Source organism: Giraffa tippelskirchi, chromosome X, assembly GCF_054371585.1.
Source record: "Giraffa tippelskirchi isolate mGirTip1 chromosome X, T2T-mGirTip1v1.2.pri, whole genome shotgun sequence".
NCBI classification, from domain to species: domain Eukaryota; kingdom Metazoa; phylum Chordata; class Mammalia; order Artiodactyla; family Giraffidae; genus Giraffa; species Giraffa tippelskirchi.
The window spans coordinates 133,177,231-133,188,333 of record NC_137289.1 but is presented as its reverse complement, the minus strand read 5'-3'; the positions used below and the strand labels follow the sequence as shown (position 1 = coordinate 133,188,333).

Sequence of the window (11,103 nt, the reverse complement as noted above, 5' to 3'; positions counted from 1 at the left end):
TCACCAGGGGATCTTCCTGACCCAGGGATTGAACCTGCATCTCCTACATTGGCAGAGAGATTCTCTACCACTGAGCCACTCTGGTTATTTTTACCTTCTACTATAATAATTACTGAAGTTTAAATTTTATTTTGAAGATTCACAGAAGCCTAGGATGAAGTTTATTTTCTCTAAAAAAAAGATTTTCCATTTTTTTTTTTTCTTGGAGTGGACCCAATCTGGAACCATTTTAAATCAGGTACACAGCTCTAATTTCCCAGAACTACTCAGGCAGTGGGAACCTAAGCTGTAAGTTCATGGTCACAACTTTGCAGGGAAGAAATTTTTTTCCTGCTCTAAATATCATCTAGCCAGTGGGGTCCCAGCTTAACATGGGAAAGACCTCCTATTACTTTGTCTACCTTGGGTTGTTTATATCCAGATTTCCCCATTAAGCTGCTAAAATTGAAGCACAAGTGTTCCTTATTAGCAAATCCCTTGGGGTAAAAGTGATTCTGGGCTTTGAAACTGTTTCTATAGACTCCTACTTTCTTTTGGATTTTGGCCTGGTATTTCCTTGCTTTTTCATTTGCTTTTAAGTGATCTTCAGATTTTTAAAAAAATCTATTCATGTGTTCAATGGTTTGTTATTTATTCATAGTTTTTAGTTGATTGGTACAAATAATACAGCCCATCTTTCCTAGAAATAGCTTTTTCAATTTAGGGACACTTTCTTCAGTTCATAAAAATTCTCAGACATTATCTCCTTAACTATTTGTCACTTCCTGATTCTTTCTGGTTTCACTCTCTGGAACTTTCATTAAATAGGTTTTGGTGCCTTTCAATCTAGCCCCCAGCTCTTAATTAGTTTCTCATATTTTAAATCTTATCACTGTGTGGCCTCTGATGAGTGATCTCCTCAGCTGTCCTCTAGGTCATGAACTCACTTTTTGCACCCATTCTCTTGTTTATCTCATCATGTTGGGCGTTCATCAGTTTGTTGTCAGATTCATTCCCCATCCTGTTGTGCTCTGTTCCATCCATACCGCAAGGACCTTCATATCCTACCATCCCTTCTATATAAGTTTGTGTATTTCTCTCCCTTTGTCTGGGCTTTGAGCAACGTCACCAGAGGGGCTCCTCCAAGCCCGCTGGGCTCAGGCGGCTCCTGGTGGTGCTTGCGGGTGAGCCCTTGGAAGAGAGACCCGCCCAGCCCCGCCCGGGGACCAGCCAGCCTGCCGAGGTCGGTCAGGCGGTCGCCCATCTTCCTGATGAGTTTCACCGGCTCACCTAGGCCGCGGCTCTCCCGGAAGTGACGGAGGTGGGGGCTGCGCGGGCAGAACCCCGGGCCTGCAGGCCCACGATGGCCCGGTTCGGGTGCTTGTCCCCGAGCTCGGGGGCCTCCGAGGCGTCCTGGGCTTGACCCCACTCAGCCTGAGATGCGGCTGCGGTCCTGGGAGAGGGCGCGGCCGCCTTGCTGGTCTTGCATTTTCAAGAGATGCTGGGCGCCCTCGCGCTTCTCCTGGGCCAGTTTGGGGACAAGGTGGCCACCGCGCTCCAGAGCCATGTGGTCGCGGTGGAAACAGAAGCCTAGAGAGAGGTTGGTGCATGAGGCCCGCAGATGCAGGGTGACCAGGCAGTGGATGGGGCCTCCACCTCCGTGGAGTCATTCTGACGAATCTAGGAGGTCAAGGTCAAAAATGGTGTTGGTGGTCCGGTGGCTGAGGGTAGCTGAGGGGCTGATTCTGAAGGTTGTGACTGGAAAAGAGGTTGGAGGGTGGTTGGAGGCTGGAGGGAGGGGCGTCCCTGGGTCTGTTCCGTCTAAACAAACACTGTTGTAGCAAGAGACACATCCACGGGACCGTCCAGTGCACTGCCTCTGTGTTATTTTTAAAATTATCAAGATTTCTATCTGTTCTTGATTCATAGCACCTGCTGTTGTTTGTTGATTTTTAAATATACTTATTTTTAAATTCTTTCCAAACTGTTCTATTATTTCTTTTATATGATTCCTGTTAGATGTCGGCTTCCTTTTGTGGTGTTGGGCCTTTGTAGTTTTTTTTTTTCCTTTTTTTGAATGCCTACCGTCATGGTGGCTTTTTTTCTCTCCCACTCACTGTCCCTGGAAAGTGCTTTTGTGATTGCTTCAGCCCAGTGTCTTGAGGACCAAAGTCAGGGATTTTGCTCTGTGGACATACTACAGTTCCAGAGCAGGAGCTCACACAACGTGTCTACCTGGTGGCTGACCGTGCACATCTCTGCTTGCTTTCTCTATCACTGAGCAGTTGGTTTCTAGCCCCACTCCCCAGTGGATAGCTAGGATTTGTTCACCTTCAGATATAGCTGGGGGGCCATGAGCAGTTTCCCCACGGGGAATGGGGGTGTGGTGGAGTCCTTACTCCTGGGTTGGATTTGACATTCCAGACGTGTGGTCAAAAGGTACCAACTTACAGTTGTAAAATAAGTACCAGCGAGGTAACGTACAATGTCATGACTGCAGTTAACATTGCTGTGTGGTGTATTTGAAAGTTGGTAAGAGATTAGGTCTTAAAAGTTCTCATGACAGAGCAAAACACACTTCTTTTTTTTTGTATCTATGTGAGCTGATGAATGTTAACTAAATTTATTGCGGTAATCATTTCACAATTATGTAGGTCAAGACATTATGCAGTACACCTTGAATTTGTACAGTGCTGTATGTTAATTATATCTCATTAAAACTGAAAAAATGAAAAATGAAAGCATAGAACAAAACAAAGCAAAAAAGAAATCCCACACTTTACTGTCTGGGTTGGGTCCTTCCTTCCTTACTGCTTACTTCCTTACTGCTGTGGGCTTCCACTTCCTTTCTAGTCCATGATTTTAAAAATCATGTCCCCCGAGTATTTTTGAAACACTTTATCTATCATTTTTACATTTTTGAAACAGAGTGCAGGAAGTTTAGCATATTTTCACCCTGAGTCAACACAGTTTTTAAGCAAAATGTAGTCTAAAGCCTTGCTGCTCGAGTGCCTTCTGTGGAGTGTGTTTATTTTTATTTTTATACAATTTTAAAGGTTCCTCACCATTTACAGTTACTACAAAATACTAGCTATATTCCCATGTTGTACAGTATATCCTTGTAGCTTATTTTATTTTTTAAAATTAATTATTTTTAACTGTGTTGGATGTTCGTTGCTGTGTACTGGCTTTCTCTAGTTGTGGAGAGTGGGGGCTCTGATTCGTTGCGGTGTGTGGGCTTCTCATTGCAGTGGCTTCTCTCACTTTTTTTTTTGAACTTTTTATTTTGTATTGGGGTATTGCCGATTAACAGTGTTGTGGTAGTTTCAGGTGAACAGTGAAGGGACTCAGCCATACATATGCGTGTATCCATTCTCCCCCAAACTCCCCTCCCATCCAGGCTGCCACACAACATTGAGCAGAGTTCCATGTGCTATGCAGTAGATCCTTGTTGGTTATTCATTTTGAATATAGCAGTGTGTACATGACCATCTGAAACTCCTTAACTGTCTCTTCCCCCTGGCAACCATAAGTTCATTTTCTAAATCTGTGAGTCTCTGTTTTGTAAGTTTATTTGTATCCTTGCCTTTTAGATTCTACATATAAGGGATGTCACATGATAATTTCTCCTGTTTGACTTCACTCATTATGACACTGTCTAGGTCCATCCATGATGCTGCAAATGGCATTGTTTCTTTCTTTCTTATGACTGAGTAATATTCCATTGTATACATGTACTACATCTTTATCCACTCCTCTGTCGATGGACATTTAGGTTACTTCCATGTCTTGGCCATTGTAAACAGTGCTGCAGTGAACACTGCGGTGCATGTATCTTTTCGGATCATGTTTTTCTCAGGCTCTAGGCCAAGGATTTGGATTGGAGGGTCATATGGTAGCTCTATATTTCGTTTTTTAAGGAACCTCTCCAGCATTTGTTGTTTGTGGATTTTTTGACGGTAGCCATTTTGAGGTGATATCTCATTGTAGTTTTGATTTTCATTTCTCTACTAACTAGTGATATTGAACATCTTTTGTGCCTATTAGCCATCTATCTGTATGTCCTCATTGGAGAAATGTCTATTTAGGTCTTCTGCCCATTTTTTGAGTAGGTTGTTTGTTTTGATGCTGTTAAGCATCATGAGCTGTTTGTAAATTTTGGAGACTAATCCCTTATAGGTCACATCATTTACAAATACTTTTTCTCAATCTGTGGGTTGTCTTTTCATTTTGTTTATTATTTCCTTTCCTGTGCAAAAGCTTTTGAGTTTGAGTCGGTCCCATTTGTTTATTTTTGGTTTTATTTCCATTATTCTGGGAGATGGATTGAAAAAGATGTTGCTGTGATTTATGTCAGAGAGTGTTCTGCCTATGTTTTCCTCCAAGAGTTGTATAGTGTCCGGTCTCACATTTAGGTCTTAATCCCTTTTGAGCTTATTTTTGTGTATGGAGTTAAAGAATGATCTAATTTCATTTTTTTACATGTAGCTGTTCAATTTTCCCAGCATGTGGTGGCTTCTCTTGCTGTGGAGCGTGGATTCAGGACGTGGGCTCAGTCATTTCAGCGCACAGGCTTAGTTGCTCTGTCGCATGTGGGATCTTCTCAGACTAGGGAATCAAACCCACGTCCCAGCTTTGGCAAGCGGATTCTTATCCACTGGACCACCAGGGAATTCCCCGTGTAGCTTATTTTATTTCTAATAGTTTTTCCTCTCACTCACCCACCCCTATATCGCCTCTCCCTCCCCTCCCCACTGGTAACCGCTGGTTTGTTCTCTCAATCTGTGAGTCTGCTTCTTTTTTGTTATATTCACTAGTTTGTTGAATGTTTTAGATTCTGTGGAGTGTGTTTTCAATTCAGAATCTCAGGCCTCCCTGAGACCTGGTGGATCAGAAATGGCTCTTTGACAAAAGGCCCAGGTTCAGGTTTGAGGAGCGCTCCTCTAAAGGTCACGTAGTTTCTGTATTACCAACCAGGACAAGATGAGGAGAGAGGAGAGAAGCTTTTATTTACTTAAATTTCACCTCTTCTTAACTTTCCTGCCACGTCCATGTTGGTATATCTTGAATTTTTATTACAGTTTGCTATTAAAGACCATAATGCTTATATGCAATAATAATTTTTTTCTTCTTCTTATTTTTTTTTTTTTTTTTTTTGCGGCTTGTGGGATCTTAGATTTCCACCCAGGGATTGACCCACCCTGGGCCTTCGACAGTGAAAGCGTGAAGCCCTAACCACTGGACTACCAGGGAATTTCCCCCATCACTTCTTTTAGTTTTATTTTTCTCCTTGTTGAGGTTCTCTTGGAGCTTCTAACATTTTTGAGTCCTTATAATATGAAAGTGGTCTTTATTTTGTCTTCATTCTTTGACAATATGAATATAGAATTCAGAGTCCAAAGATACTTTCCTTTGGCACTTTGCAGGTATTTATTATCTTTTTGAATATATAAAAAAAAAAGAAAAATAGAGAAGAAACCTTTTTATCATAAAAAAATAACTTTACAGGAAAGTAGAGGGAATGAAACAAGGAACTCAATGTGTTTATCTCTTGACTTCAACAATTAGCAATATTTTTGCATCTGTTTTGCTGACAGGAAATCTCAGGTCAACCCCATTCTCATTTTTTTTCCCAGGTCTTTTTGTTCTGGTAGCTTTTAGGGAACTCTTAATCCTTCTTGTTCTGAAAGTTCACTGCAGTGTCTAGATGTACCTTTCAAAAATTATTATTACTGATTAGCACTCAGAGGTCTCTTTCAATCCAAGGCCTTGTGTTTGGATTCAATCCTGGGAATTTCTTGACTGTTATTATTCTTTGGATGTTGCTTCAGTTATCTCCTTTTGGAAATAACTTTTAGAAGAATCTTCTAACTTGTAATCTTGAATCGTTCCTCCCATATGCCTTTGCAATTCTCTTCATTCTTTTCATCCCTTTATCTCTTTGTGTTGTGTCCTGGGAAAGTTTCTCAAGGTATCCTTTCAGCTTACGAATTTATCCTTCAACTGTGTACACACTGCTATTCACTTACATAGTTCAACAGCTACGTTTTTTGGTTCCTCAGCTTTTAATATTTTAAGGTTACCATGCTTGGCTGTGGACTTCCGTCCTATAGGAAAGTTCTCCTGGGTGCATCCTGAGATGAGATGACTTTCTAGCAGGCCTAATTTGCAGAGGGGCTGGCTATATAGGAGCATGGTGTGACCCTGGCCTTCCAGTGGTGAGGGCCACCATCCTTTTTAGGTGAAGAGGGCCTTAACTGTAAGCGACAAAATCCAATAGCTACTTTAAACAGAAAAAGACTTTATTTCTACTTCTTATTGAAGGATTTAATAAAGTACTTAGCACTAGTACACTCTATACCTTGATTAACTTTTACATATGTATACACTTGTGTAATTACCACCCAGATCAAAATATAGATTATCCCCAGCCTTCCAGAAGTTCTTTGTGTCTCTTTCCAGTCAGCATTCATCCCATCCTCCCACCAGAGGTAATCATTTCCTCTATTTCTATTACCACTGATTAGTTTTTCCTGTTGTTGAATATTACAGAAATGGAACTACACTATGTGTACTTGTCTGACCTCCTTTGCTGAGGGTGTGAAATTCATCCTTGTTGTGTATATGTTGTTTATCCTTTTATATTGCAGTGTAACATTCTATTGAATGAATAGGTCACAATTTATATATCCATTCTCCTATTGCTAGACATTTGGTTTTTTTCCTCTTTTCTAATTCTGCTGACTGAAGCTTCTGTGAACATTCTCATTTGTGTCTTTGGTGAACATATGCATTTATTTCCTTTGGGTGGCAAACCCAGGAAAGACAGTGTTGGGTCATAGACTGGGCGTATGTTTAGCATTAGTCAATACAATTTGTTTGAAAGTTGATTGTACCAATTTACATTCCTATCGGCAATGTATGAGAGTTCCAGTTGCCCCACATCCTTGCTGGTACCTAGTGAGTCTTTTTATTTATAGCCATCCTGGTGGACGTGCTGTGGTGTCTTATTGTGCGTTTAATTTGCATTTCTCTGATGAGTAATGATGTTGAGCACAATGACAGATACAGAGTTTTCCAAAGTTTCTGCAACATCTCCCATCACCTTACAATGGAACTGTAGCACTCTTCCCATCCAAGGTGGAGTCCATGTGCCCTCCTCTTGAGTCCTGTGACTCTGGTGGAAGTGGTAACGTGTAACTTCTGAGAGTCGGTCATAAAAGGCATTGCAGGCGTACCTGTTTTTACTGAACTCTGTTTTATTGTGCTTCATAAATTTTTGTTTTCAATAAATTGAAGGTTTGTGGCAACCCTGCAGTGTCAGATGATGGTTAGCATTTTTTAGCAATAGAGTGTTTTTAAATTATGGTATGCACACTGTTTTTTTAGACACGCTATTACACACTTATTAGACTACAGTATAGTGTGCACATAACTTTTACATGCATCGGGAAACCAAAAAAGTTGTGTGACTCACTTTATTGCAATATTTATTTTATTGTGGTGGTCTGGAACTGAACCCCCAATATCTCTGAGGTGTGCCTGTGCCCACTTGTTTGGGACACCTTCTTGGAGCCCTGAGCTTCCACAGAAGCAGTTCAACTAACCTGATGTCACCATGCTGTGAGGAAGCCCAAACTAGTCCAAAGAGACCATGTGGAGAGATCCTGAGACTACATGAGAAAGATTCCCAGCCAGCCTGCAGTTCTGACCACCATTTGGGTGTAACTACATAAGACCCCCCAAGTCAGAACCTCTCGGTTCAAGACATTCTCCAATATTTGCTGTTCTCAGAGGAGATTTTGCTCCCAAGGGACATTTGAGAATGGCTAGAGACATTTTTGGTTGTCACAACTTGGTGGGGGGCTATTCCTGGCATCTAGTGGGTAGAGACCAGATGCTCCTAAACATCCTACAGGACACAAGACAGCCCCCCCCCCCAAGAATTATCTGGCCCAAATGTCAATTGTGCTAAGGTTGAGAAACCCTCACCAGAAAGTGGATTCCAGGTGTTTGCTGCTGCTTCACGTTGCTCACTTTTGAATCAGAGTCTTACTTTGGCATGTCTGATGGAAGAACCCTAAATCACGTATAAACCTGCCTGACCTGTCTGTAAGAGAAGCTGACAAAGCAAGTTTTCTGGCTTCGGCTATGGAGGCAGGACCAACTCAGGAAAGGTGTTCCAAAGATGCTGGGAAGCCACAACCTTGACAGAATTCCCTGATAATATGTTGTTTTAAATCTTGTTGTGAATATGATTGATGATGGCTGCATAATAACACCCATAATGACTCTACCATAGCTTCCCAATTCTTTTGTTAATACATTTGGATTATTTTTAGTTTTTTGTTGTTGTTGTTGTTGATAACTTATTTTAAATAATGCTGTGATATTATCAGACCTTTGGGCTGGAAATTTTACTTTAGAGATTTTTTTTAATCCCAAAGAAATAACTTATAAAAACTGCAGTTTATTATACAAAGGTCCTTACAGCTTTATTATTTTTAACTACTGAAAACTGAAAATAGCGCAGACATCTAAAACCATGGAATGGGACTTCCCTGGTGGTCCAGAGCTAAGACTTTGCACTCGCAATGCAGGAGGCCCAGATTTGATCCCTGATCAGGAAACCAGATCCCACATGCTACAAGTAAGCTTCCACATGCCACACAAAGATCAAAGATCCCGCATGCTGCAACTAAGACCTGGCACAGCTAAATAAATTAATTAATTAAAAAATAAAACTGTGGAACAATGGACTGATTTGTGATATGATAACAAACTTCTACAATTTCCTGGGATGGTAGTAATTCCAAATATTAGGCCACATTTGTCTCCATCTGTTTGTTTATATTCGGTCAGACCATGTGTCCAATTTACTTTGAAAAATGTAGTCACTGTGACTGTGTAATTTTGTTATAATGGAATTTTACAATAAAAATAATGACTTTGTGTTCTGTTGGGCTAATACATAGAAAGTGGGTACAAAATGTTTTATGGAGAAAACCAAAATATAAGAGTCTCGATATATTCATTACAGCCATGTAAAGTTAGTGTTTGCATAATGTGAAGAGTCATGAGAAGATCGCCTTTTGTTTGGGGTTTGTAGAGTTGTTTAACTGTAGAAAAATAAAAGGAAATTCCCCAGGGTTTGTATTAACCGCTCAGCATCTGGAGAGCTTGCCCAATAGGTGGCACTACTGGATAGGAGCAGATAGAAACTTTTCCAGGCTGCCTTCAAGCGGTGTTTTTCAAACTTCCATTGGCATCAGAAAATGACCTGCTTAAAACACAGCTTGCTGGGCCCTTCCCTTAGATGCCCTGATGTAGTAGGTCTCACACGTGGCCCAAGAGTTTGCATTTCTAACAATATTCCAGGAGAAGCTGACACTGCTGGTCCGGGGACCATGACTGAGAAACGTTGCCTTTGCATGGAGCTCCTTGGAGTGCAGGAGTGTCAGAACGGGCTTCTTCTCTCCTTCTTCATAGCAGTCCCTAGCTCACCTCATTGCCACGGCCACCCAGTGTCAACAGGAGTAGGGTGGCCACTCAGAGGTGGGGGGGGGGATTCCTGCTTGACCCGCTCCATCCTGTCTTCCATTTGAAGGGAGCAAAATGGGCAAAATGGAGGGAAGGCTCTTCATCTGTTGCTTTCCGGAGGCACCGACAGACCTCACACTGGGGTCCTGCACTGGCCAACACAGTGAACGACTGGTAGCCTCAGTTGCCACCGGATGAAGAGGATGGGGTACCTCCTGTCCCTCAGCGGGCATCTTGGAGTCCTTTGCACCCACCTCTTCCCCTACTTCTGTAAACACGGATCTTACTATGAACCTAAGTCTGGGTTAGCTCATTCCAGGCTTTATGTGTCTTGTGCTCTAACTACTGAATAAAGAACTTGTCCTCCATCTCATAGAAATTCAAGCAAAATTCACCACTGTATTTTTCAAAAACTCTCCCCTCAAACTTTCAACCTCTCCTCTCCCTACTTTTACTCTCTCCCCTGAGCTTCACCTTGCTTCCTACTTCGCTAAGAACATGGAAAGAATTAGAACTTCCATGAGTTCCCAGCACCAGAGCCACCCTCCCCGCTGGATCTGGCCCCGTATACTGTACTTCCTCTCCAGTGAGATGGATGACTTGGTGATGCTCTCAGCCAAGAGCACTCCCTCTGCCTGTGCACTGGATCCATCTCCTCTCAAGGTCTTGGCTGCTGCAATACTCCTTTCTCTACTGCATCACCAATTTCCCTCTATTTACTGGACTGTTCCCATCAGCATACCCATGTACTGTTATTCCTTCTGTATTAAATAGTTGAGTTGCTTCTGTTCATTATCTCCAGTTTTTCTGTTACTTTTCTCACATGAGCCCACCCAGTTACGTTTTGTCCCCATCTCTCTACCAGCACTACCCTGGTCACAAATGACCCCCACGTGGCTGAGCCCAATGGTCACATCTCCGTCCTCAGCAGCACTTGACAAGATGGTCAGTTTCTCGAAACACTTGCTTCCTTATTTCCCACAATACCCCACTCCCATCTCATGTCTTCTCTTTTTTTTCCAAACAACTTTTTATTGGAGTATAGTTGATTTACAATGTTGTGTTGCAGAAAAGTGATTCCGTTTTTTATATATTCTTTTTCAGATTCTTTTCTATTATAGGTTATTGAATGTAGTTCTCTGTGCTATACAGTAGGTCCTTGTTGTTCGTCTATTTTACATACAGTAGTGTGTATTCCTGGTGGCTCAGATGGTAAAGAATCTGCCTGTAATGCAGGAGACCCAGGTTCAATCCCTGGGTCGGGAAGATCCGCTGGAGAAGGGAATGGCACCCCACTCCAGTATTCTTGCCTGGAGAATTCCATGGACAGAGGAGCCTGTCTACAGTCCCAGGCTACAGTCCATGGGATTGCAAAGAGTCAGACACAACTGAGCAACTAACACACACCGTGTGTATCTGCTAATCCCAAACTCTTAATTTATTCCTCCCCCGCTTTGGTAATCATAAATTTGTCTTCTATGTCTGTGAGTCTGTTTCTGTTTTGTAAAGAAGTTCATTTGTATCATTTTTTTAGATTCCATGTATAAGTGACATCATACGTCTTTCTCTGTCTGACTTACTTCA

At 41.9% G+C, this 11,103-nt stretch overlaps 1 pseudogene; it reads right to left on the bottom strand.

Moving 5' to 3' along the window:
- Positions 1-1,036: 1,036 nt before the first annotated feature.
- On the bottom strand, positions 1,037-2,070 carry LOC145535769 (ferritin light chain pseudogene; annotated as a pseudogene).
- Between the last annotated feature and the right edge of the window lie 9,033 nt (positions 2,071-11,103).